This window comes from Rhinolophus hipposideros, assembly GCF_964194185.1.
Source record: "Rhinolophus hipposideros genome assembly, chromosome: 3".
Taxonomy (NCBI): Eukaryota; Metazoa; Chordata; class Mammalia; order Chiroptera; family Rhinolophidae; genus Rhinolophus; species Rhinolophus hipposideros.
This window is the reverse complement of record NC_138049.1, coordinates 16239431-16267058: the sequence shown is the minus strand read 5'-3', so window position 1 is coordinate 16267058 and position 27628 is coordinate 16239431. Positions and strand designations below refer to the sequence as shown.

The 27628-nt window shown below is 41.5% G+C and overlaps 1 protein-coding gene and 1 pseudogene across 7 annotated transcripts in view; one reads left to right on the top strand and one right to left on the bottom strand.

Moving 5' to 3' along the window:
* Positions 1–27628, top strand: part of SASH1 (SAM and SH3 domain containing 1) — a 264800-nt gene that overhangs the window by 98000 nt on the left and 139172 nt on the right. The window lies entirely within an intron of this gene.
* On the bottom strand, positions 1535–1691 carry LOC308490337 (large ribosomal subunit protein eL39-like; annotated as a pseudogene). Its single transcript has one exon. The product of its transcript is annotated as a large ribosomal subunit protein eL39-like (transcript).

The window sequence follows — 27628 nt, the reverse complement described above, 5'->3', positions numbered from 1 at the left end:
CCTTATATTTCCTCTTTTCCCTGATCTGTTCCTACAGTTTACACCCATTTCCTAGCAATGCTTAGAGAATATCCATTGTATAAAGATACTCTGAATCCTTTGCCATCTACGGAAAAGTATGTACCTAGTAGGCTTCAGTTCCCATATACTAGGTTTATCTTGGTTTGCTATTTGTTGTAGTCCTTCTCCCCCTTCTGCCTTCCCCCCACCCCTGCTCCGGTTCAAGCCGTTGTTTCTTAGTCTAGTTGTGTAGGACACAGCTCCCAGGACCATGCTGGTATTATGAGCCTTGCACTCTCTCGGCTGAGGCGGTTGGTCACTGGTCAGCAGCTCACGGCAGCTGTCGCCCGCTGCCGGCCGCTCACTATGGCTGCCGGCCACTCACGCTGACCACCGGCTGCTCCTGATGGTGGCTCCTGACGGTGGCCCACGGCAGCCCAGCTCCAGGGAGAGCCGTTGTTCACAACCTTAGCTGTAGAGGGCGCAACTCATAGGACCATGGCCCTCCAACCACCTGAACCACCAGGCCGGCCCCTCTAGTCCTTTTTTAAAAAAGAACCTCCTTTGCTTTGCAGTTTTAGGCAAAGTGTGGCGGAAGGGAGATGATAGTGAGATCCCTAGAGAGCTTTTAAAATGCAAACTCATTTGAAAGCAGCAATTTACATATTCTTTGGGTGTTGTCTTACCTTAAGCCCTTCTGCTAAGGACTTAATTAATTTTAGGTCTTGATATTAGAGAGCCAGCCAGTTTCAAATATTCTGACTTCACCTTAATTTGATGTTCCTGTTAGCCAACCCAAAGCCTTCTGGCTTTTTTTAAGTGGAGAAGTTGCCGGGTGATGTAGCAGAGGAACTGGAGACCTTGGAACTGAGCCCTCAACGCCCTCATTTTGGGAGGAGGAATGGAAGGGCTCAAGGGAGTAGAGTAGGGACCACACTGGTTAAGTCTTCTATAATTCTGGCTGGGGTGGCTAAATCTTTGGCTGTCTAAGGAGATCACTGCACTAAAGTGACCTTTCGTGCTCCCCTTCTTCCCCCTTCCTGCCTTCATTTGCCATTCAGACCTTGTAACCCTTCCCTCTTCAGACTTATTGCTGACATACTGTTTTTCATCATTTACTCCAACTTCGGATGGTAGAATTGAGCCGCACCGGGAGGGGAGGAGGCGGTGCTCACAGTACTGAGACTTGGTGCAGTGCTGGGCCCTTTCCGTATTTGATTCGCTCATTGTGATCCGTGGAGAGGTAACCATGCCAGTTCTAATCACCCAGATAGGAAATGGGAGCTGGAAATTGGATCATGTGTTATTTCCTGGAAATTAATTTCTAGTTGCAATTTTGTTTTTTTTAGAAGGCTTCATATACTTATCACTGAATCAACCTACTAGTGCAGAAACATATTAAGAGAAAACTCATTTTTCTAATAATTTCCCAGTAAAACACACCCAACTGTTAAAGTGATCTTTTCAGTGCTATGGTAAGATCCAAGCAACCCGTCTACAGCATAAATATGTGTGCCATCCCATGTGTAATTCCTTATAGATGCAGCTTTGTTCTTCTCCAGTGTCTCCTCTTGGAGTTGTACCTGACTTTATTACTGGTTTTCAGCCGAATCCATTGGGGAGTGGGCCGGATTCTACCTTTGTTTCTTGGCCAGGAACCACTTGATCCTGAAAGTCTTGTGAGAAGACATGGCGAGGAAGAATCAACTGAACACACCACCATAGCGGTGAAAAAGAGAGGCGCTAGTTGCAATTTTATACTTCATTCTTTCACTTATCGAGACATTGGCTGTCCATCAATTTTTGCTTAAACGATTGAGTTAAGTACTAGTGACACATGCCACTGGCTTCCAGAAAGATATGGTTTTGTAGGAAATACAGCAGTCCCACCATCCCTCCCATAAATACCCCGCCCCACAGTGTAGTGGGCAGAAGGCTGCAAGGCGGCAGGAGCAGTGTGGACAGGAAGCCAGGAACACAGGCCGGTGGGGTGGTGGCGGTGGTACACAGGGAGTCCAGTTCCCAGAAATGCCATTTGATTCGGGCAGTTAGTAGGCTGTGCCTGAGAGGCATTCTCCAGTGAGGGTTAAGAAGGAAAGAAGGGAGCAAGGACCTTCTAGGGCGAGCCAAAGGGAATAAATAAAGATGGGAGAGCACAGGGCACAAAGTGGGACCAGGCCATGAGGGCTGAGATAGCTGGAATTATTCTGTAGGCTCTAGTGAGAAGTCATCGCAGAATTTTCAACTGGCATGTGAGAAACGATCACTTCTGTGTTTTAGAAAAGTAACGTTTGTGGTAGATGAGTTAGCGATGAATTTGCAAGGAGACTACTTTAGTAATCCAGGCAAGAAGATGAGGGCCTGAACTAAATGTTGATGAAACATGTCAGTTACCTATCATCTGGCTCCCATTAGGTTCAGTATTTTACTCAGTATCTGTAAGTAATCAAGGATTGTTCCATGGTAACTTTCTTTTGATAATTCTTTTAAGCTTGAGTAGGTTGGGTTAATGTAAGAGATTTTTAGAGTGTTGTAGTCTTGTGCTTTTTTTTTCATTCTGAAGAAAAAATATTTATCTAGACCCATATGTGTACATATATCTATTTACCTGTCTTCCTATACTGGCAGGAATTATGTGGGTCCTTAAAGAGGGGAATTGTTATTTATAACAATGTATACACAGTGCTGGAGCTAAATGATCTTTAATTCCATCCTTTAAAAGATAATTCTGAAGCACAGTGAAGTAGAGGGAAATACTCAGTTGTGCAGATTCATTCATAAGCAAATCTGTAGCTCAATTTTGCAAAAGACAGCAGAGGAAAGTGTATAACTATTGGTTAATTAATGAATCCTTTTAAGAGTGGTTAAAAGAGTGGTTCTGCTTCAGATTTACCCATCCTAATCCCACTGTGATACATGTGCTTACCCATGGTTCCCACGTGCTCTTTTCATTCATAGAAATAAAATTGATATCAAAAGAGTAAATTTAAGTGGAGAGAGGCTAGGGCTCTAAAAATTAACTATACCATTTAATACCCAGGAGTGTAGGATAAAAGTATGAGAATTAACCACACCTTCAGACTAATTTTGAGGTAAAACATGAGTTTGTGACCACTTGAATTTGTCATTTTTCAGATGGTATGCTTATTTATTAATTTACTTTTGGTAACGAGACCTGAAAATGGTGGGTCTGTTCCTCATTAGCTTTGCTCCTAGCCAGCTGTTTCGTGTCCCTTCTTTTGTTACATAATATGTCTCACTGGGTAACATTAATTCTTTATGAGGCAAGATGCTTCATAGAGATAACCTATTTTGTATTTTTTCTTGCACGTCAAGTCATGTGAAGAGACCAGCACCCAGACTGGGTGCTCAGGCATTGTGGTATCTCTGAGACTCAGAAAACAAAAGCTTGGAATGAGACAGGTTTTCCTCTCCGTAATCAATCAGTATTCTTTCTTTTCTGAAGGGACCTCCTATTGTCTTTCACCTTTCTAAGATAATTGGTGAAAATGTGAATATGTTTGTATTTATAACACATGCTTTTAATGTAAAGGTGAAATGCGGCAGGTCAATAACGTACTTAGACTTAGCTAGTTTGCAGTTTTACTCACCACATAGCTCAAAACTTAGTTTGCAGTTAGATCGACCCTGATATTCAGATATTTTCTCTTTGTTTCTCCCCTCACTAATTGACTTAAAAACTCTGTTTTGTTCCTTTTCTCAAGGCCACACATGCCTCCTTAATCCATTTAATTAACAAAATCCTAACCAAAGGGCAAATTGCTTAAGACAATTTTTTAATCCTGGGGCACCCAGACACCAGAATATACATAAAGCCTCAGGCTGTGGTGGCCAGTCTGAGTTGGAGTTCAGAGATAACACTATCTTAAAACTGACCAGACCCCTGGAAGGATGTCAGCTCTGGGACCTGCCTGACAAACTGCCCCTTTTCCTTTGTTCTTCTTATGTACCTAGTATAAAACCTTCTGACCTTTCTAGGAACGGGGAGATGGCCTTTGGACAGGAGTTGCCATCCTCCAGAATGTTGGCATTCTGAATAAACCTGCTTTTCTTTCCATCAACCATGTGTCTTGATGTTTAACTTTGTCTAGAGGCAGGCAGCCAGACCTTAGCACAGTATCATTAAGATTAAGGTTCCATGGGGGCAGCCGGATGGCTCAGTTGGTTAGAGCGCGAGCTCTGAATAAGAGGGTTGCCAGTTCGATTCCCACATGGGCCAGTGAGCTGCGCCCTCCACTACTAGATTGAAGACAATGAGCTGCCGGAGGGGCGGCCAGATGGGTCAGTTGGTTAGAGCGCGAGCTCTCAACAGGGTTGCCGGTTCAATTCCCACATGGGATGGTGGGCTGCACCTCCTGCAACTAAAGATTGAAAATGGCAACTGGACTTGGAGCTGAGCTGCGCCCTCCACAACTAGATTGAAGGACAACGACTTGGAGCTGATGGGCCCTGGAGAAACACACTGTTCTCCAATATTCCCCAGTAAAATAAAAAAAAAAAAAGATTAAGTTTCCATGTTCCCTAGAGATACATTGCTGCTCTCCTTGATGACTGTGATGCATATTTGATTTATAGCTGATTTTGGTGCTTTATCCATTGTTTGTTTGGTTTTATAGTGAATAGTGAGTGAGGAAGGTCCAGTGTGTCTACCCATCACTCTGTGCCCGGCTGTGGCTTTATTCTCTCCCCTGGCATGAAGAGGAGAGGTAATAGTGGAAGTGAAAATGAAAGAAAAGTAAATGTCTGTAATTGTCATTTTAACTGTATGTAATTGTCATTTTAAAAGTGCCATTAAGGAGAATTTTTTTTAAAAAATCTTAGTATGTGTCTTGAGCCCCACTTTTAAAATTCATCCTCGTTAATTTTAGTTTACGTAACTCTTACTTTTGCCTAGACTTGCTATCAAACAAAAACTTTTTTTTTCACTAGAGTTAAAAAGAAATGTTTATATGCTTTTTTCGGTGCTTTTAAAAATATAGTGTTTCAATATTCAGTTGTAAAAGAAATGAATGTTTTAGTTTAAGAATAAGTATTTTTACCACATGCTTACACCCATTTTCGGAGGATTAGAAAGACCGCCCTTAAAATAAACCATTAACAAATTTGTGTGGAATGCCCAGGGTTAAAACAAATATTTTTTTAAAATGAAAACAACAAATAGATAACCTTGTAATGAGATAACCCTGTTACCTTGCAAAAGGTTCGGCTGCTCGAAGCACAAAAGCCAAAACTTGAGAGGTGAGGTTGGTGGAAAGAAAAGCAGGTTTATTCCCAAATGCCAGGCCAGCATTAAGGGAAGACAGTGGACTCCTTGTCACGAAGACTGTCTACCTGCTTTTAATACCAACCAAAGATTTTATAGGCGTGTAAGGAGAGGCCGATCAAGGAAGGGAGAAGTTGGTCAAGCAACCCCAGGAAAAAGGTGCTTCCTTAGAGGTTGGCCTGACTCAGAGACTGGAGTGGGTCCCATCCAGATGCAGAAACCTCTCCCAAGTCACAGATTCTTGAAATAAACAGAACCATTGAAACTGGTGTGCATAGTAAATGTATAGTAAACAAAGTCGTTGAAGTTTGGAGGGAGAAGAGGGAAGCAAAGAAAAGAACAACTTTCAAAAAGTCTAAAGCCAAACCACACTGTCAAATCAAATTACACCAGAGGTTTAAATCTCAAAATAGAAGGCCAAAATCTACTGACAACACCAAATGCTGAAGAGGATATGGAGCATCAGGAACTCTTGTTCGTTTCTAGAGGCAGTGGAAAACAGTACAGCTATTTAAAGATAGTTTGGCGATTTATTACAAAACTAAACATTCTTATCTGATCCAGCTCCTTGGTATTTGCCCAAAGGAGTTGAAATCTTCGTTCCGTGAAAAAAACCTGCACACCGATGTTTATAGCAGCTTTATAATTGCCCAAACTTGAAAGCAACCAAGATGTCCTGCAATAGGTGAATGATAAATGAACTGTGGTACATCCAGACAATGGAATATTGTTCCCTGCTAAAAAGAAATGAACTATCAAGTCATCAAAAGACACGGAGGAACCATAAATGTATGTTACTAAGTGAAAAAAGCCAATCTGAAAAAGTTTCTGATTCTGTCGATGTAAAAGACGTCTAAACCTGTAGAAAATGTTTGTAAGAGTTTATTTGAGCCCAACTGACGACATAGGCAGGGGAGCAAGATCTTAAATGCTCTGGAGAAGAACAGTTTTGCAGCTTCTTTTATGCATTTGAAATTAAGGAGGGAAATAAGGAAAATTACATGAAGGTGGGAGAAAGCAAGGCGGCGGGATTGGATTACAGGGTAGTTAAGATACTATGCTTTCTTGATGAAGAGTGAAGCTTATTTCTAAGGTATTTAACCGAGATGCACAGAAACAATGGACTTAAGGCAGAGATAAATCTTTGACTAAAAAGTTACAGTCTTTTAGTGTGACTAACCACCATGACCTACCTAGTTAAGAATTTATGATCAGATCACCCTGTGAAGTTACCTTTATATAGGCACCCCCCTCCCTGCCTTTTTTTTCTGTCTACAGTAACAATTAGAATATTAGAAAAATATCAATTATTATCTCTTAGAAAACCCAGAGCCCATTTTGTACAGTAGTTAAGAGCAAAGTAGTTCAGACTGTTTGAATTCAAATCCTGGCTTCAACATTTTGTGGACATGTGACATGGGCGAGTTCTCTAACCATTCTGTGCCTTGGTTTCCTCATCTGTAAAATTGGGTCTGGTGAGATTAATTGATTCACCAGAACTGTGCATGGCATGTGGTAAGCAGATCATAAATGTTTGTTATTATTAACCATTAATAATTGAATCCCCTTTAGTTAGAATGTGAATTATTTTCCCTTCACTTTCATCTTTAAGTGGAGGGATGATCTGGTTCTACGTGTTCAATTTAGGACCAATATTGACTATTGATTTATGTTAAATGCCCTTAACATACACAACTCAAAAATAAATGCATAAATTGCTTCAAAGTGTTAACCTTCAGGATACATGTTAGGAATTGGGTGTTAAAAATATTCTTTATATTAGAGAGAATGTGTAAAACTTGTGAATAGGCAGGATTTTTTGGAGGCAAGAAGATATTTGCAATGAAAACATATTTTCTGTTTTCATGGTGTCCAGACTGCTATTTTCAGTTCTCTCGTGACTAAACAGCACCGTAACATGAGATCTTTGTAAATTAGTTGACGTATTAGAAACATGTAAAATATTGAAAGCATCCACTTAACTAATGATTTTATTTTTTGAGTGCTAAACTCATGTGAATGTTGATCTTTTTTGTAAAATATTTTCCCAGACTCTTATTGAATTAACTGCCTTTTCTGTCAGGGTTACCAATTATTCATTCTGGATCTCTGCATCTTAATTAGGAGTCTTCAGTTTCCAGTCAAGAATTTATAAAAGTTTTAACACGGTAGTGAGTCCACCAGAGCCCAAAGCAACCTGCAAGCACATTTTACTATGAATGTGGTAGAAAATGGGATTCGCTGTGGTTTGAGGAAGAATTGTAAGCTTGTAGTAAATAAATTTGCCACTTATTTGGCCAATTTGGGGGTAACTTCATTATGTATCTAAAGAAAACCTGAAGGAATTTGAAACCTTTGAGGAAGTCTGTAAAGACCATGAATACTTTCTGCTGCAAAGAGAAAAAGATTTCATTTTTAGAGTATATTTTATCATGAATTAGTTTTTTTGAAAGCTTTCCATGAAAGCAGAGCATGAGGACAGTCCACTGTCTTCTATGGCGTGCCGGTCAGATGTACGGAACATGTGGTGTCCAGGTGGTAACTTAATGAAAGAGCCTCATAACACTGCCACATGGTAGTGATTTGCCTTGATTAGGATATTACAAAATTGAGGGTACATGATGAGCATGAAAGTAAATAGGTGTCAAATGAGTCATAAATGGTACATGAGAGATACAGTCAAGTCCACGTGATGCAACTTTAGCGTTAACAAAGATCTGTGTATTGTTTCAACAGAACAAAATGTCAGCTGGTAACCTCCACATTAACATTCTATATGGAAGAACTCTTCAGCTTGTCACTGAGGGATTGCCCATTCCAAGCTTATGTCTGCAGAAGGCACGATGCTCTTCCGTGGTGGAAGAGCTTCCATAGAAACTGGAAGAGGAGACAAATAGAACTAATCTACTCCTTAAACATCAAGAGGTTTTGAGCAGATCACATCCCTTACTCTAAGAAGGGCTGCTCTAGAGATAAGATGATAATGTGTACGTTGGTGTAGTTCCTTGCACTTTATAGTTTGTCTTTACATGCATTAATTGACTGGTTTATAGCTCTTAAAGCCATGCGACACCCAGCCTTGTTGGTAGCCACTACTCTTTAGCCATCTGAGTGATCTAGGTTCCCGATTTCCTTTTCAAACACACTCACATTTCATTGACCATATTTCAATACCCATAATTCAACAGTTGCTGGGTGATTTTTGGCTTTTGCAAATTTTAGGCTTCTAAGTTCATCTACAGTATTTTATCTGGGAGACAGGTGAAACCCTGAGGTTGTATCTTTGCAGATGTTTGCAAGTGCCCTCCAATGTAGACCAGATCCAGACGGAGGTGAGCCCTGCTATTCTTGATCAGAGTTTGGAGCATAAAGCCAGAAAGTGACCAGCAGTTTGGGTTTCCCCATTTTCTACCCAGGCTCCTGGTCCTGGGGTCTTGGGTGCTGTAGTGTGGGTCAATGTGGCAGACACTCAAGACTGCACCCTCACCTCTTCCAAGGAGGCAGAGAGAAGCACAGACGTCTGGTGTGTCGTTACCAGCTTGCCACAAATTCTAGAAGAGTACAACGTTAGTTCTCATGGCTTCGACTTTGTTCTTTTATTGTGGAAAACAGGAAGGCCCACTTCCACAACACTGGGAAAGGCAAACTTTCCTATTGTCAGTCAAAAAAGTTTTCCAAGTTGCAAAGCAGTTTGGTTTTATAATATTAGGCTCGACTTTTTTTGTTTTTTTAATCAAGATTTTTTAAAAGACACATCAACACATTGTTTGTATACCTATGGACTGACTTGCAAGTAAGTTTGAGGGTGTTCGGTTTCAAGTCCTTATATATAAAGAAGAAAATCCAGGGCAAGAGTGGCTCCAGGGCAGTAGGTTACGGATGGTTCTAGAAGATCAGCCAAAGACCAAGTGAACAAGCCAAAGCAAGATGGGTATGCATCCTGAATTTGCTATTTAGGTCAAGATAAGTAAGTACTAAACTATGGAATGTAGTTGACAGCCAAGATATGAGGCTTGGAATGTTGTTTTGGTAGAAAAATGACTTAGCAAAACGAGTGAGGGGTGGGGTTAGGGTAGTGACACACTACCTTCTGTTGTCTCAGGAAGGTCCAAAGCAAAACAAACTTTATTAGTGCACAAAAAAGCCTTGGTTGTGACTAATGGTCACCATTACCCAACTAGGGAGATAGCCAAACTCTGAAATATCTTTTAAAACTAAAGGTGAGCACCTTTATTTTTTCTTTACATTTAAGTCACTCCTCTTTAGACCATTAGCAATTAATTGGTTCTTTGGCTCCTAGTTTTCTAATGCTATGTGTATCTATTGTCCTTTATGGACTTCTATTTAAAAATATATATTTAAGCTCTTTGTGTGTGTGTGTGTGTGTGTGTGTGTGTGTGGTAATGTAGGGAGAGAGTGCAGGGTAGAATCATTTTTTTCCCTGCAAACCAAAGGAACTTAGAAATTCATTTGTCAGCAGATTCTTTGGAGGTCTTCCCTGACTGATCCTTACACAACTTTACATTCCATCTTTCTGTGATGCTTCAGAGCTTAGTGGATAGAATAAAGAACATTGTACAATTTACTACCCAGTCAACCATTGTAATTGTTTCTTTTCCCAAGGAGTTTGGAGGTTATGTTTTTGTGTGATAGTTGGAATATTCTTCTTTGAAGCCTGACTGCGATAAAGACTTTTTTAAGAAAAGTCTTTCTACAAAGGCAGAAAGCCTGTATGACTCAGTAGTAATAATAATAATATTCATGTGACCAGTTGATATTTATTGATCGTTTACTATGTGCCAAACACTGTACTAGGCTCTTTTCATGCATCACCACATTTCATTGTCTCAGTAACCCTGTGAGATGGTGTTGTGGGTGATTTCTGTCCCCCAAAAGAAGGTATATTAAAGTCTTAACTCTCAGGATCTCAGAATGAGACCTTCTTTAGAAATAGGATCTTTGTAGATTTAATCAAGTTAAGATGAGATTGTTAAAATTGGGCCCTAATCCAATATGAAGACATACACAGATGGAAAACAATGTAAAGGCACATAGAACTGTATGAAGATGGAGGTTTGGACTAATGCATCTATAAGGCATGGAACACCACAGATTACTGGTAAACTAGCGCAAGCTAGAAAGAGGCAAGGAAGGAATTTTCCTACAGGTTTCAGAGGGAGCAGAGCCCTGGTGACACCTTGATTTCAGACTTCTAGTTTCTAAAGCTATGAAACAATACATTTCTGTGTTAAGCCACCCAGTTGGTTGTAGTATTTTGATACGGCAACCCTAGGAAACTGATGATACAGTTGGGTGCTTTATTATCTTTTTTCTGCAGGGGAGCAGCTGTTGGGAAAAGGAGGAAAGTATAAAGCAGGGGTGTCCAAACTGCGACCCGTGGGCCAACTGTGGCCCACAATCCATTTTTAATTGGCCCGCAGCAAATTCCAAAAATATATTTAGTTTACTTAAATAAAACAGGTGAGGCAATGTGTACTTCACCTCGAGTGAGTGCTGTTTGTGTATTTTACTGCATATGGCCCTTGGTGAAAACGTTGAAAAAAGTTTGGACACCCCTGGTATAAAGAGAGCAGAACTTTTTCCAGGTTTAGCACTTTGTATGGGCCAACACGTTGACCGGCAGCAAAATGAACATTGAGAGATGGATGAGTAGTGAGCCTCAGTAAGAATCTGACCATGGCAGCGTAGATACCTATTCAGCAAACATTTGTTGGGTATGGGTGGGTTCCACCAAGGATGAGGAAGACAGATTCCTCTGTTCCTCTCTAAAATGCCCTTTAGAGAGTAACAAGAGACAAAGATAGAGGGAAGTACAGTCAGTTTCCTTGGTGAAGCCCCAGCATTTCTTATTAGGTTAGATATATGGGAAGAGGAATGAAGTAAACTTGGGAAAAGGAAGAAACTGCACTGTGTCCCATCTTCTCACCCAAATAAGGCCTCAGCCCAATGCCTGTGGCTTTTCCCTTTTCTCCTGCTCACCATTATTACTGTTATATTTTTGGTGGGTGAAAATTTAACACACCTTTCTCCCCAATCTCAACCACTACCTAGGACAGAGTTGGTGGGAGAGGGTATGGGGAGAAAAGTCTCAGCTCAACACAGATCGAAGTCCCATTGGTGCTGGATTTCTTGAACTGCCATCTGGGGTGAAGCAGATAAGCTGAGCAGGATCAGGGGCTCTGGCCAAGGGTTTTGGGGGATGGGGATACATGGCCCCCCTGGGAATGTTGGTGGTAATATCCATAAGCCCGGGGCTGGTTTGCTTCACCCTTTGAATTCTCAACCTCATCCTTCAAATCCAGTAAGAGGCAGATGAATCACTTTATTCCATAAGGACCGTGTGAGGGAAGGAGTGGTAGAGGTTTCTGGATGAAAATGTTAACCTCTGCTTGAGACCCTTCCTGGTACCACTGTACTCCCCTGGCCTTTGAGGCTGTAGAGAATGCCACAGGCATCTTAGCTATAATGCAAGATTTGGGGAGAAATCACTTCTTCCTGGGTTGCTGAGGGTTACCCTAGTCAGTGATTCAAGCCAAAATCGTCCTCACTTCCTTTTGGAGAACTATTACACAGCCCTACAGACGTCCTGTTAAGAAACTTCTGATTTTTCAAAGGAAAAGGAAAGTTTTGAAGTTGAGATTGAAAAGGAAGGTGACTCAAGGTCCCAAAGGAAAAGGGTCCTCAAAGCTTTGAGAGATGGCCCACAGCTGCCACCTATTCCTTTGGAGACATACAAAGTGCCAAGTGGCCACAGAAAGTTAATGGAGCGTGTGGACCAGAGTGCAATCCCTTAAAAGAATAACAGAGGAATCAGTAAGTTGGAATCAAGCTCAGCAGTGGGTAAAAAAGGGTATAGATACCTGATTAGTGTAGAGTGGGAGTTAAAAATGCAGAAGTTGGCCGTCCTGAGTACATTTAGAGTTTATGATTCAATATTCAAGAAGAACATAAAACCAGAAATTGGCTATCGTTGGGGCAGGAAATGACTCAAAGACCAAAAGGAAAATTTCTGTTGATCCAAGGTCAAGGTGAGAGTAAGTTCTGGCTAGTCACTCTGCCTAAGATAGAAAGGCTTGTTGACACAGGAGCTAGGGGTACACATGTATGGAATAAGCACTGTTTCCAAGAGTTCTGACAGCAGGAACCATTGCAAAACAATAAAAATGAAACACAAGTCAAGGATATCAATATTACAAAATAAAGAACGTTCTATGATTAGCAAAATCATTTGCTCTGGTAAGTATTTTACTATGTCTCATTTTGACCAAGGCAAGTTCCTGGCTGTCATGCAATTTACAATTTTGAACTTTTTTTTAAAAAAGTAGGTCTCTTGACATTGCAAAATCAGTATTTCTCTCTTCTGCATATGCTTTAGCACCTACTGTTTGTATCGTTCATTTGATATTTACAATGTAGGAAGCCTGGCCGCCATTTTTTGTTGTTGTTGGATTGAACTCTTACTATCTTTTTATGTTTTACTGAGACCTATTGGGGGGCACAGCCCTCCCTACAAAGGTTCTCCTGATAGAGGACAGGAGGTGAGAGGTAACACTGTAGTTCTCCTTGCCCTGACCCTCCACCCCATGACTGCCTTTCTTGTTATGAATTCGAATGCTGTATCCTCACTTAGGCAATGTCCCTTGCTAATATGATTTAGTTACATGGAGCTCCAGTGGAAGGAGAAATGGGGCTAGGAAGATAGAGATAATTTTTGAGGACGGGAAATTTCGAAAAGGAAGAGCCTGTGCCAAGGAAGTTAGTTGTAAGCACAATAAGGTGTTGGATTCTCGGAAGGAACTGAAGCATCAGATGGAATGAGAACTTCATTCACTTGGAAGTTTTGTCTGGACTTGGTGAGGTGATGGCAGGTTTCTAAGAGTCTGACTTGAAATGTCTAGACCTGGTGCATAAACCTGACCAGCATTTAGGTTTGGACCTGAACTTTGTCATTTCTAAAAATGAAAGAAAAGAGTCTTCCACTTAGGATACTCTTCTTCAAGTACTCATCCTCCCTTATCATTGCCTATATAATGGTTCTGATGAATTTGGAATAAATGGGTAGCTCTTAATCCTAATTCTGGGTGTTTAGGATTTCTTATACTGCCTTATCTTTGCCTGTGGCTCCCATTTTTGATTGTGAATTCTCTGAGAGAGAGTATATCCTGTGGCACACAGAACTGTGAATCCTTTGGGGAGATGTCCATGATGGTATTGAGTTCTTTTGAACTAGGCCATGGAAAATGCATAAAGGATGCCCCTTTTTTCACTTGTGCCTCTTCAAAAGCCATTCACCACGTACTACTTTTAATTGCCACCTCAAATTCACTGTGAAACAAGGTAGGATGGAAATACATATTATATAATTTATATTCCTGCTGTCTCTTCTGTACAAAACTATCAACTCTGGAAGACTGAGTTAGTCATTTGGTCCATCTTTCTGAGGGGCCAGACATAAAGAGGCTGGTCAAGGAAGGAGCTGAAAATGAGCCAAACAAATGAATACCATGCAACAGAGCATTTTCGAAGCAGAGAGAACATTCCCTCAAAGGAACTTGGTGAATTCTAGGAACAGTAACAAGGCTAAAATGATTATTACTTAGTGAGCATAGAAATCTTAGAGTGGGTCAAAGAGAATGCCAGGCCAGATGATATTGGCCATAGTCAGGGTTTTATTTTAATTAAGCATGATGGGAAGTCAGTTAGCATATTTTTAAAAGATCACTGGCAGTGTTAGGGATTGTGAATTATAATGAGGTGATAGTGGGTTGGGCCCACTATAGGTGGTAGTGTTGGAGTTGGAGAGAAGTGGACAGATGTGGAATAGGTTTTGGAGGTAGAGCCTCTGAGTTTGGCCTGGCCATTAGCAGGGCAGAGAAGAACTGAGGGTGACATTTTGGTGTTTTGCCTGATCATCTATGTGGACTGTTTTGAGTTGTGAGTATGGGGAATCAGGATAAACCCAATGCCATGAAACTAATTTATAGTGAAAATTTTAAACTGCCATGGATGGACTACCTGTAAGAAAGTCCAGTGAGGAAATTTAATAGGATCAGAAAGGCACAGAGTTGGGCAGTTTAATCATGCTACCCATGCTCTCCGCCCCCTCAAAGCTACACCTTTTGAGTGGCCCAGAATGCTTGCTTTTTTTCCCCTGGGAGGTACTAGAGGCGCAGTCACTCACTATTAGATATGACAGCAAGAGGTGGAGTGGCCTGTACTGCAGAGCAGAGGTGGTGGACTGAGAGCCATCTCAGCTACAGTGATGCAGGTTTCTTTGGTAAGATGACAGGAAGGGAGCTAAGGTAGTGGAGGGAATGGATTTGAGAGATTGTACAAGAGAAACGATGGGACTTGGCAACGGCTTCACAGTGGGATGGTATGAGAGGGAGGGAGGGAAGAAAATGGCATCATGCTTGCATCTCAGTGAGCCAGAGTGAGGCTCCTTGGTGAAAAGGATGATGGGTATGTGATAGGGGGAAGTAAAAAAGATAAGCGGCCTTCAAGGGGGTCCACTCTGCAGCTAACTTTCTAATTTAACAGAGCAAATCAGTCTGCTGGGTTTTCTTGAACTTTCCCAGTGCATTGGATCCATTAGGAAAGACCAGTGTTCCCTCTACCCCTTTCTCTGTGGCGTGTCCACATACGTATTGTTTTCTAAAATAAGATGTATTTGCACGTTAACCTCATTGCTTCTCTCAGGAAGGATTGTGACCAAAAGCTGTATAGTCGCCTTTGTCAGACGCAGTCATTCAGTTGGAGTCCTGGTCTTCACTGACTGACGTAGGCAGGCAGGACCATTCCCAGCTGTGTGAGAAAACCAGGCCCTGATATCAGACCCTGTGGTCATGGCACACTCCCCCAAATATGGGTGGAGGCAGCAAATCCCACAGTCCACGTGATTGTTGGTGACAGAGAGAAGAGCTTTTAACACATGCAGTTTCTGGAACTTAAGAATATGATTCCAAATAACATTTAAATAAAGGTTTGTGTTTACAAAGCTCACTGGGGGGATAATTGTGTTGGACTTAATGCCTGAGAATCTCAAATATCTCTGTATAACCATTCCTAAAAATAAAATGCTGTATTTTGCTGTGTATAATGTGTGCTTTTTTGGCCCAAGTTTGTGAGGGAAAAATAATAATTCATTACGTATACATGGGTAGTATTGTACTAATTCCGTATCTATATAAGTGTTTTTAATACTTTTATTTATGCTTATGAGTTAAAAGTGTAACTCTAGAAATCAATAACAACATCCTTATGCAAAATAATACCCTGGAATACGATCATCAGTTTTGTTGAACTTAGGACAAACTTGGAAGATGAAGAGTTCTTGGCCTTCTTCTGTTATGCGTAAATATTGTAAATTTGTTACCGGTACATAAAATTTCTTGTACCTTGTATCTGTTCTTGTGTTTTGTAATGATTTGTTACATAAAATTTCTTGTACCATGTGTTAAAAAATAAGTGCTAATATTCCTTTATAATACAAAAAACAATTATGTAAATATAAGCAAATAAAAATTTGAGTTAAAAAATTAAAACGAAAGATTGTTTTTTCTGAAAGTTTGGGCCAAACACACGGGTGCGCATTATACACGGCAAAACACAGTACTTGACGGAATAGAGGCATCTTGGGGCTTTGTTTAGACAATTCTCTCATTTTGGTACTTACTAATCCTAGCTACGATTTCTTGAGTGCTTCCTGTGTGACAGGCACTGTGCTGAATGCTATCCATGGATTCTTTCTTTTCATCAACATGCAGCCCTATGAGATGAGATTAGGTCCTGTCATCACAGCTTAGGCTGGGTGAGGCTGAATGTTTGTCCTAGGTCACATAGTACTACCCGTGAAACATAAACCCAGGAACTCTGGCTTCCCAGCCCGTATTGGTTTCCACTGCACTCCACTGCACACATAAATCTCTATTATGTTATTAATATTCCTCTTCCCTATGAAGCGCGATGAGCCATGCTATCATGGTGATGTGGCAGTGTCTGTGAGGGCCAGGTATTGGTTTGTCATCCAGCCTGGTAGAGCCGGACCCGGCAATAGCCTTCCTTTTGTGTGACTGCTTGGTGAGATGGTGGACCGGAAGACGAGCTGGGTGGAGAAAGGGGAGACAGTTCTCAGTAGTGGAGAATAATGAACAAGAGTTCCATCAGGCTCCCAGGAGCCTGCATTGATTAAGATTCCATAGGAGAAAATGTGTCTCAAAGTCATGTGTGACAATTTGAGTTCCAAGAAAAGCAGGATGGAGAAGTTCCTTGAGAAGGGGCTGGACCCTCAGTGACCATGGGACTCTCCTGGACCTACGAAAAATTTTAAGGACAAGCACAACATGAAATATGACTGGTGGGGTTAATCTGAGCAAAGGGACGGCCGTGGGGAAGGATCATCCTTCTTATTTATTCTCTTTATTTTTCTTTTCTGTATTTTAGAGCGGTGCTCTGGATGTGCATGTATGACCACGTGTGGGTGTATAGGCAATGGTGCGGGGATTTTCTCAGTTAGGGAGAAAAACGCACCAGTCAGTAAACGTTTATTGAATGTCTGCCACGTGGCAGGCACCCTGAGAAGTCCAGGGGAGACTCCAGGAAACATGGTCCTGACTATGGAGTTTCATCTCTAGTCAGGTGGGTGTGCCCTGAGTAGACTAGTTCTGGGCTGGAAAGCATTTTGACCTTGTCTAGGGAATGCACCCTCAGTGTCCTTTATGTCTTTTCATGATTTATTGTCAGTATTCTTTCTTAAGCTAATAAGGTTAGTACATCTCAGACCTTATTGCAATCTTCAGTTGAGTCAAATCACGCTCATTCTTGACTCTTAAATCCTGGTTGTCCGAGCCCTCTCCTTCAGCCTTGCTTTTTGGTTGTGCTGCTGCCAAAAGCTTGTGCAGCAGAGTCCCCGCTCAGGTGTGCAGGGACACGGAACAAAACACTTGGCTCCTGTTTACATCCTCCGCCTAGCCACCCATTTCTCTGTAGCCGGCAGGATTTCCTCGGGAAGCAGTTCTGTGGAGCGTGGCCAGGGTTAACCAGGATGTGATGAAACACAGCCCCCTCTGCCCTCTGGGAGCTGCACTGAGATCAAACCAAATGTGTATCTGGGCCCTCCCTTCCCAGTTCATGGTTTCAGGGCCAATTCTCCTGCCGCATTCTGGGGTGGGGAGTGGTAGGGGTGCACTGGGTTTCTGCTCCATTGCACCTGGCTCCATCTTCCCATTTCATGCTTTTACGCACAGTTCTGAGGTAAAGAGCTTGTGAGGGAGCACCCCTCAGAGACCCCCAGAGCAGCTGTGTCAGCATTTCCGAGCCCCACCTTTTCCCACAGAGCCATGAGCTGGTCATTTGAGGGCTGCTGGGTCAGCTGTGAGTTTGGCTTTAGGAAGAAGTGATGGACCGATCAGAGGATATGCCAGCTTGTTTGGCCTGGCCAAGCACCCAGACATATGTTTCCTCATATGTGGTTCAGTGAATTATTCAACTGTAGCTCGGTGTACTGTGTAGCTCAGGTGTACTGTGACCTCACAATTGGGGGGTAACTTTCTGTGGAAGGCCTCAGCACATGGTTTTATAATTGAAGTAAGAAGGTTACCTAAGGTTTGTTATATACCCAACTGATATTTCTGGGGTGATGAAGTCAGGTTTTTGGAGAAGACAGGCATGGATTTGATGGCAGGGTCTGCTTTTATTAGCCACATGGACATGACGATGGTCACTTCCTCGAGGGTCTGTGCCTTCATTGGTACTGTTTGTTAGTAAAACCTGTATTAAGTCTTTTATGCTTTAAGGGAAATAACACACGAGAATATCTAACATATAATAAAGATATAGAGATGCTCAATAAATGTTAATTTCTCCTCACCTCTCATCCTTCCAAACTCCCCAACACACACACACACACACACACCCGCTGCATGCTGTCTCTTAGTCTGAAAGTTGATTCATTCAGTCGTTGAGCTTTTGGTAAAAACCTACCTGTACTGTCTTGTACACACTGCAGAAAGTTACAGATGCATTGTGTTGTAAGAAGACACGTGCATTGACCTGGCACAGCTAATATGTGTTGAGAATACCTGAATGTACTCATGTGAGACAACTAGGAATAGACACGGGTAGGTAGAGTAACTACATAAACGTTGAGGGAATACAGAGTGTGGGAAGGACCTGCCCTTAGATGTGTCCACCTGCTACGAAAGAGGAAAAGGCCATTTTGGAAGCTGGGTTTATCATGGGTCTGTTGACTGCTACATACTGTTTTTTATCTGTAGTCATATCAGCCTCACACCTTGAAACTGTTTTTAACCTGAATCGCAAAGGTGAGTTCATTGTGAGGCCGTAAATTTTTTTGAAGCTAGATAATCTAGGTTTGGTCATGATATTCCATAACATTGTAAGCAGCAATAGCGGTTGCTACTGATAAGAGCAATCATTTATTGCGTTCTGGGTGACAGATGTTGTCTGTGTGCTCTCCACGGATTTTCTCATTTATTCGGCAGCATTGTCCTGTGGATAGACACCTCTCTCTCCCAGGCACAAAGAAATACAATAACTTGTTTTTTTGAGGTCAGAGCCTAGGATCTTAACCATTGCGCCATACGGATTCTTCCTTTTCCTTGACAAAAAAAGGGAAAGAAACCAACAACAGTACATAACGAAACAAAACCAAGAAAAACCTCCACACAAATAGATCAGATAATTTGTTAATAAGAAATGGCGTTTTTCTCTTTTGTAAGTGGACTGTGGAGGTGAGGAAGGGGGTGTAAGGATCAATCAAGTGATCTCTCAAATAGATCAAATGTCCCCTTCTAGACAAAGTAGTCTGTGGTCTTTTAAGTTTATCTGGACATCTTTTATTAACAAATTGTGGAATGTGGGCAGAATCCAATGCAATTCTGAGAATCAGGTAGGTGATTCACTGTCGTAGGAGATTTAAAGATAGTTGGCAAGAAGTATATTGCCAAGTGCCTCGTGCTTAGTATCTTTACCTTGGCTGTCTCCTTGAATGTTGCTGTCAGAATACCTACCTTATGGAGCTATATTTTTCAGGAATGGCTCATTCTCTTTCTTCCTCCATTTTTTTAATACCTTTTAGTGGTGGTGTTGCCGAAGATGGGCGTGGGAGAGGAGCGTAATGTCACTGGGCTAATGTTTAGGAAAAAATGAGATGAGGTTGAAATTAATTGACTCCTATACCTTTTTAGACATTTTCTGAATTATTTCTATGGAAAATCAGATTGGCTTTTCTGCATTTTTGCCTGCAAGTCATGTCAAGCTTCTGCGGCTTAGCCTGTCTGTAGGGAGGTGGGGACAAGGCCTGATCTCAGCCTTGGCTCGGAGCCAGGATGCCCTTTGGGTTGATGGTGTTGGCAAAGTAGGGAAAGGCAGTAGTGGGGGCAGGGAGCCTTCTACTCACCCGACTTTCCAGCACATCTGCCTTCTGGGATCCAGGCGGGTAGTGAGGTTCCTGCAGTTGGATAACTCTTAACTGTAATGGCCTTTGGAGAATCGTTATTTCCTGCCATCTATGGCCGGGTTTGCCGTTGGAGGTCAAAAGGCCTTTTTCTGGGGTATTCATTAACAGAACCAATTTTCCCCATTAGTTGTTGTTCACAGAACTTTCTCTCTGCATGTCATACAAAAAAATTATCTGCAGTTCTCAAACTAGATCATTTATGACCCGGAGATACAGAATGTCTTGAAATATTCCGTACTCATTTTTACAAAATAGAATACTGCGTAGACTGCTTTTCTGATTATGTGAAAATGTTTAAATGGCAAATTACATCATTGTGAATTACATAAGGAAGCACAACATCAGCCTGCCATGAATTCAGAAACAAGATCATGTAAAAACCTGTTTCCACTGCCATGTTCTTCCACTTTCGGACTTGCAGAGTAGAGCCAGTTCTTTATAAAGGCTTGTCTACGTAGTGAAATAATTTTCCTTTGGTAGTGGCTGTTTTGCAATATTATGCTTACTACATTTGACTTTCTCACATTTATGAAACTAATAAACTATATAAACATAAAAGTGCTAAGTGTTAGAACTGGCACCTCTTAGGAGGTTGTTTTTAATAAGCTTATGTAATTAACACCTTGAACTATATATTCATTTGTTTCTTTTGAAACCATACAGGGAACAGGATGATACACATACAAAAGGCTCCACATAGTTAATACTGGCTTTTTAAATGATGATGAAGTCGTGGGTGTTTTAGAAGTTAAAACTTGCCAGTTACTTTTAAGTCTGAGGACTGAGGAGTAAACCTGTTACTTAGAGAAAAATAAAACCAAAAGAAAGCAATATATAAATAGTTTATGTTCATCTCCCCAAGGGCCTGAGCATATAGTACTTGGCACAGTGCTTGCCAATAATTTTATTTCATTCCTTCATTCCTTCATTCATTCATTCAGTAAATTTATATTAGGCACTGAGAGTCTTCTAGGGACTGTTCTAAGCCTTGAAAAGTGAACAAAACTTAGAAAAGTCTCTGTCCTTATGGGCCTTATATTTTAGTTGGGGGAGAGAGACTAAAAAAAAAGACACATACAAACTAGTTTAAATGATAAGGGGTAAGGAAAAAGGCCGACAGTGGGGTTGGAGATGGTGTGTATAGGAGAGGGAGGGTGCAATTTTAGATAGGACATCTCTTGAGGAGAGGGTGTCTGAGTCACCTCTGCAGGAGATGAGGGCCGATAACTGGGAGAAGAGCAAGTCGAAAGGCCTGGCTCGGCTGGTGGGTTTGGAGTATTGGAGGAGTAACAGGATAGCCAGTGTAGGGGGTGGGGTGGCCTGTCAGTTGGGGAGAGGCAGGAGATGAGGCAGCAGAGAAGTGGGGAGGGTGCCCAGACATGATGTACCTTGAAGCACATGGAGGACTGTGGCCTTTACTCTGAGTGAGAGCGGAGCCTGAAGAGGCTTTTCATATTCAGCAGAGGGACAGGATCTGACTTTGGTTCTAACAGGATCTCTGACTGCGTGTTTAGAGGCTGCACACGGGTGACAGGAGGCAGCCTAATATTTGATTTCTCAGTATAAAACAGCTGTTGAATTACTGTGCTTTGCGAATGGAAAAATGTAGCCCATCCTGACAGAATCAGCATTAAAAAGAAAAAACTAGATGGCCCTTTAACAGGCTTGATAGTACATTTAATTTGCTTTGTATGCTTTTCCCCCCACAATGTGGCAATTAAAATGAAAATTTGTCCTATCCACATCACAGAGAAAAAAGTGAAATTGCCTTTTTTTAATAGAGCAATTGAGAAGCATGAAAAAGTGTGGGTAGGTGGTAGGCATGTTTTAACTAGTTCATTTCCTTTAGTGAGATTGTTTCATTGTAAATCCAAGAGCATGAATAGAAAGGAAAGGACTAGTCCAAGCAAACCCTGACCTGTAAAACTGTTAAAAGAAAGAAGATGGGGCTGATGAGTAGATAAAACTCTTAATTCTTTGATGAAGTGAATGGCTCTTTCAGATACAGTAGATGTTGAAACATTAGATGTGAGGAAAAACAGCAGTGGTGTAAATTCTCAGCTGCTGAGGAAATTGGGAAAATGAATATTTTCATTATTGTGATAATTGGCGTGGTAGAATGCTGTGAATTCTTAGATTGTTGTTGTTTCCTAGGCATAAAATGACTGTCAAGTTTACATTGTAACCCTGTATAGAATTGGGTACAAAGCAAATAATCTTCACTCTCAACTTCTAAGATGTTTTTAATCTACAAAGAAGAACAAATCCATGTGCTTAAGGTCCTTTTTCAGAGCAATTTCACATTCTATTCTTGGCAAACGTGAAATTCTTTTACGATGAAAATTGAGATCATCTTGAAGGGAAATGATGTAGTTAGGAAAGAACTTTTCTTCCCAAAGAAATTGAAATAAAAGTATGGCCATCATGTCATATGTAATATTTTATATGGTTACATCCATAGATGGATAGATACGTAGCTGCACATAACAGATAATACTCACGTATGTGCCTGGAACGAGAAGAGTAATTTTGTGGGGCTGACGTTCTCTGGATCTGATTTTTCTATAAATCTGACGTTACAGGTCAGAATGGAGCCAACAGATTGACCCTGTTCACCCCACATTCACAAGTGGGCCTCCGAGCCCCTGAAGGAAGCCATCAGTGCACTGGTTGCTATTGTGTGTGTCTTGTGGATGGAGGAGTTGGTCAGAAGAGCAGATGTCAGAAGCTAAGTCTGGAAATGTGCTTGAGGAGGGTTAAGTGTGTAAGGAAGAGTTGTTTTTGAAGCACTTGGAGTTTTTCCAGGGCTGTGGGTGAACTGGTTTTTCCCTGACTTTGGAAGGGAACCACCCAGTTGGTGTCATGAAGGAAAGGCCCTTCAGTAAATAGGAACCAGCAAGTTTCCCTTTAGCTCATGGTGCTCATTTCCATAAAGGGACTGTGCATGTGTCTGTGGGCACAGCATTGCTCTAGTAGGTGCTTTCTTACAACACTCAAACCAGTTGCAATGCAGGTGTGGTTTCCTACTGGCCTCCCTGGTGGTAGTTGAATGTGGAGGATTCAACCAGATAAGTTCCTGGTGTAGTCAGTGCCTTTTGATGTAAGTCTGTCTTTGTTTCAAAACACTTAATTGCTTCTTCTATCAGGTTGTGAGAATAAAGTGAGACGTTAGTGACCTTAAGCCCATTGCACCGAGGAACTTTACCTTTCATCTTTTCGGTGTAAGAAACTTCCAGTGGATGCTAACAAAATCTGTGACCCTCAACATGTTAAGCATTCTCAGCAGTAAGTGGAAACTATGAGAAATCAGTAAGTCCTGTACGTGAAGAAACGTCAAACTTGGTTCCCTCTGTCTCTCCCACGCCCGGTCCTGCCTGCCACACCTCTGCCCTGACGCTTTAGCCCCTTGGGTAGCTTTTCCTCTTGCAACAGGTTAGGCTGTCTCCTGGCTCAGAGGGATTGCATGCTGTGTCCCTTCTGCCTGGACATATATTCTGCACCCCCACACCTTGTCCTTCATTTGTCATTGTTTCTAATGATACATTTTGTGTTTGACTGGCTCACTCACTAGTCTGAATTACTGTTGTAAGGTTGGTGGGAACATGGGCTGAGACTGTAAAAGCTCCCCCATTATATGTGAGAATGTGGGGTCAGCAGGCAGTGTGTCATTGCATAGTTACCGAATAAATATTATGGCACTCGCGGGAAGGGGAGAGATCAGCTCTACGGATTCCATTCCTTTCTTCCTTCCTTCATGTATGCATTGATAGGTATTTCTTAGGTAATTGCTACCGTGTTTCCCCGAAAATAAGACCTAGCCGGACAATCAGCTCCAAGACGTCTTTTGGAGCAAAAATTAATATAAGACCTGGTATTATGTTATATAAGACCCAGTATTATATTATATTATATTTAATATTATATTATACCCGGTCTTATATAAACCCAGTATTGTATTCTATTATGTTATATTATATTTATATTATATTATATTACCTAAAACCCAATCTTACAGTAACATAAGACCGGGTCTTATATTAATTTTTGCTCCAAAAGATGCATTAGAGCTGATTGTCCAGCTGGGTCTTATTTTTGGGGCAACACGGTAAGTGCCAGGCATTTTGTGATGGTGTTTGATGCTGAGATTGCAAAAATAAGTAAGACCTGGCTCCAATTTTCAAGGACTTTAAAGTTTCCTGAAGACAACAACTATGTAAGTAAAAGTCACTTTAAAAATAAAAATCTTAAAATAGAAAATTTCAAATACATACAAAAGTAGAGAGAACATTTTAGAGAACCCCCATATCCTAGCACTCCGGTTATCAGTCGTGGTCAATTGTGCTTCATCTATACTCCTACACACTCCTCTCTTCTCCCTCCGTGACTTTGAAGCACTTTGTAGACATCAGGTCATTCCATTTGTATGCGGAATGTACAATTTACACTAATGCACTGGGAAGGTTAGGTATCAGGCCAAGTCCATTGTGAAGGATGGGCTGCTGTCTGCGGGTCAGTTGGGTGAAAGAAGGGTGTTCCTGGCAGAAGAAACAGGGGGTGATGCAATGCTGCATCTAGTTTGATCTGGCTAACACTGGTGCATGGATGGGGAGGTGGAGCCGTAGGAGAAGGTCTAGAAAGGCAGACAGAGAGTCCAGATAAAAAGGCTCTTGTATTTTAGGCAACAGACCAACTTTGTCAACTCTTCATTGGGAGACATTTATACGGTTTTAAGATTTATATTTTGAAAGTTACAGTGGGTATGGGGTATAGAGTGAGTTGTAAATGAGATGAGATTGGAGAGAGGGTGAATAGCTGGGAAGCTTTGTCAATAGCTTGAAACACTGCTAGGATTGGGATGGGTAGACATTTTGAGACATTGAGAGATACTGGAGAAGACATGTTACATTAAAACCCAGATTTATTTATGACACATTATAAGTCATATTAGACTTAGTGACTTCTTATCTTGGGGATAAGTGAGTGGCTCCTGAGAGTCTGGCCTGGATGAAATTGGTTGATGCTAATTTCTGGAATACGGGAATCCAGAATGAAAGTTTGGGGGGGATGGAGAGCTCAGACTGAATAGAAAAGTAGGCATAGACATTTGTATGCAGCTAACGAGGTGGAAAATGAGTTTTGAGAGCTGTCGAAGTATAAGTTAGGGGTATACAAATTTTTCAGTCCTGGGCCACGTGATCAGTATCCTTAGTTTTGGAAGCCATGCAAATTTTTATTGCTAATACTGTTTAGGTATTACCTATCAGTTCTTAAAAATGTGGAATTTTGGCTACATCTCCAAGACAGAGTTTAGTCAACACTAGTTCTCTACTGCCAGTGAATGTTTATAAGCCTGTTGTCAGTTTTGATCAGGTCATCAGGACTTCTGGATCTCACTTAACAGTCACACTGCTTTCAGGAGCAGTCCAAAGAAATCAGCTAGTGTCAAGTCCAGTTCCGACTCCATGTATTACCATACCTCTTGACTCTTTGCTCAAACCAGGGTAGAATATAATTTCCATAACACACAGAAAACTCAAATATTGTATACGGTTTAATGACATGATCAGAAACTTCAGGATTGTTCTGAGATGATTCATTTCCACATTTCTAAGAATATTATAGATCACTTCCCCTCCAATCAGATCTTTATTGGTCAGATACTTGAGAATGTCCATATTCTCATGATTATGTGCCAAAGGCAGCCAGAGAAAGTGTAAAGTGTGATTCATACTCATCAAAATCTGAGTCTGGCCTGAAATTGTGACTTCATTCCCACCCAACTAGCTCGCTCTGCTGTTCCTTCCAAATCTGTGATTCTGTTAAGCTCAGGGCAGTTTAGAAAAATTAGAAATGAGTTCAGTCTAAAATTGCCATCTGTTAAATCCACATGTCCATTTTGAGTGTGAATTTGGATTTGAACTTTTAAAAACAAATTGTCAATGTTCCAGTCTTTCCCCTGAATTTTCACATTCTGAAGGTTCCTGTGAAATGTTCTATGGAGACATTGATAGCCCAGCAAATTGGATCTTTCAAACTTTTAATTCCAAAAAGACCTTATATTAAGCACATAGCTTAGTAAATCTGTTCAACAAGTTCCTATGACTTAATCGTCATATGACTGCATTAAACTAAAGACCATACTTTTCTGTCCAGTAACTAAGCATTCATGTTTCTTGATTTTATATTGTATACTTAGCACCTAGCACCGTACCTGGGATATCACAAGTGTTCAGTAAATATTATTTGAGTTAATGAAATAGCCCATTCGATGTTGATGATTGAAGAGCATAATTTTATAGCCTTGATTAATTTCTTCGTCACTCCTGACAATCAGCGTGATGTCAGAGATGCCAGCCACACTCTCCCCATGAGGAGGCCATTTTCAAATCCCATTTTATTGTAGTGACTCTTCTCCAAGACCCGTAAACTGAGTTTATTCATATTAAGACCAAGCTTTTCAAACTCCTTCATAGCAGGTAATTAGGGATTACTAGTTCATGTATAAGATTTTGGTAATAATATTTTTTGGTAAAGATCTCAAGCCTTTCGTATATGAGGGTATGCGAAATGCAGGCTGCATTGGGCCTGAGAGGAGAACATGAGAAGGAAAAATAGCTTTTGCTGTGATTTTTAAACCTATGCAACCACTGATGACATTTCCTTAAGACAGCAGGGAGCACAGGGAGAGAAAATTGCAGGGAGAGCCTTGGGGAGCATCTGCGTTTAAGGGTGAGCTGTGGAGGGGGTGGGTGAGAGTCCCAAGGAGACCCATGCACAAGGGGACTCTAGAACAGACTCCAAGGTGGGAGGACCCTCAAGGTGCGTGTACAGTCGGGGGGGCAAACCTCATTAGTGACCTTCAAACTTTGGATACAGAGTCACTGAAAGATAAAGTTTATATTGTGATCAGGTACAATTATACACATGCATAACTAGAACAAATGCTGTAGGAAACAGTACAGACGGTCCCTGACTTATGGTCGTTCGACTTAAGATTTTCTGACTTTGTGATGGTGTGAAAGAGACACGCATTCCCTAGAAACGGTACTTGGAATTTTGATTTTTCCGGGCTGGCGATAATGTGGGACGAGCCTCTCTGGTGACGCTGGGTAGCGGCACTGAGCCGCAGCCCCCAGTCAGCCAGGCGATCATGAGGGTAAACAGCCAAAGTTCTACAGTGGACTGTGTTGCCAGAGGTTTCGGACATTGTGTTTTCACATCCCATCATATTTACAAAACACTCATCTATGTCTCAAGATTCTGGTGAGAAGAAGAGGCAGGCAGTTACCCTGAGATGAAACCCTGTAGCTAATGTAGGTGTTCTGAACATGTTTGAGGTAGGCCAGGCTAAGCTTTGATGTTGGTAACTTAGGTGCATTCAGTAGATTTTCAACTTAACGATGGATTTATCAGGATGAAACCCCGTGGTAAGGTGAGAGCACCTGTACCCTTTCTTCTTAGGATGTATACCAACATTATTTATTCTGTCCTGTGCCAGTCTATGCTATGCAAGGCTATTTAAACAACATGCTGTTCTCAAATGGCTACATTTATCTTCAGACTCTGGTGGCTTAGTACTGTGTCAATCTAGAAACCAGAAATGAATCAGCAGCAGCCATGTATTTTGACTCTGGAGATTGTTGCAGCGTGCTGGGCATTGTGGCAGCTCCTGTGTGGTGTCACTGATCTGCTAGCTCAGTTGTTGGCAGGAGGCACTGCCGCGAACCATGGCAAGTCCACGTCCTGCCAGATTACCTTCATCTTCTGGGAATCCTGAGCCAAGAGTGCGCTAGGTCCATCGTGAAGGGCTCCAGCTTCTCTTGTAGGTCACCCTACACCGAGGC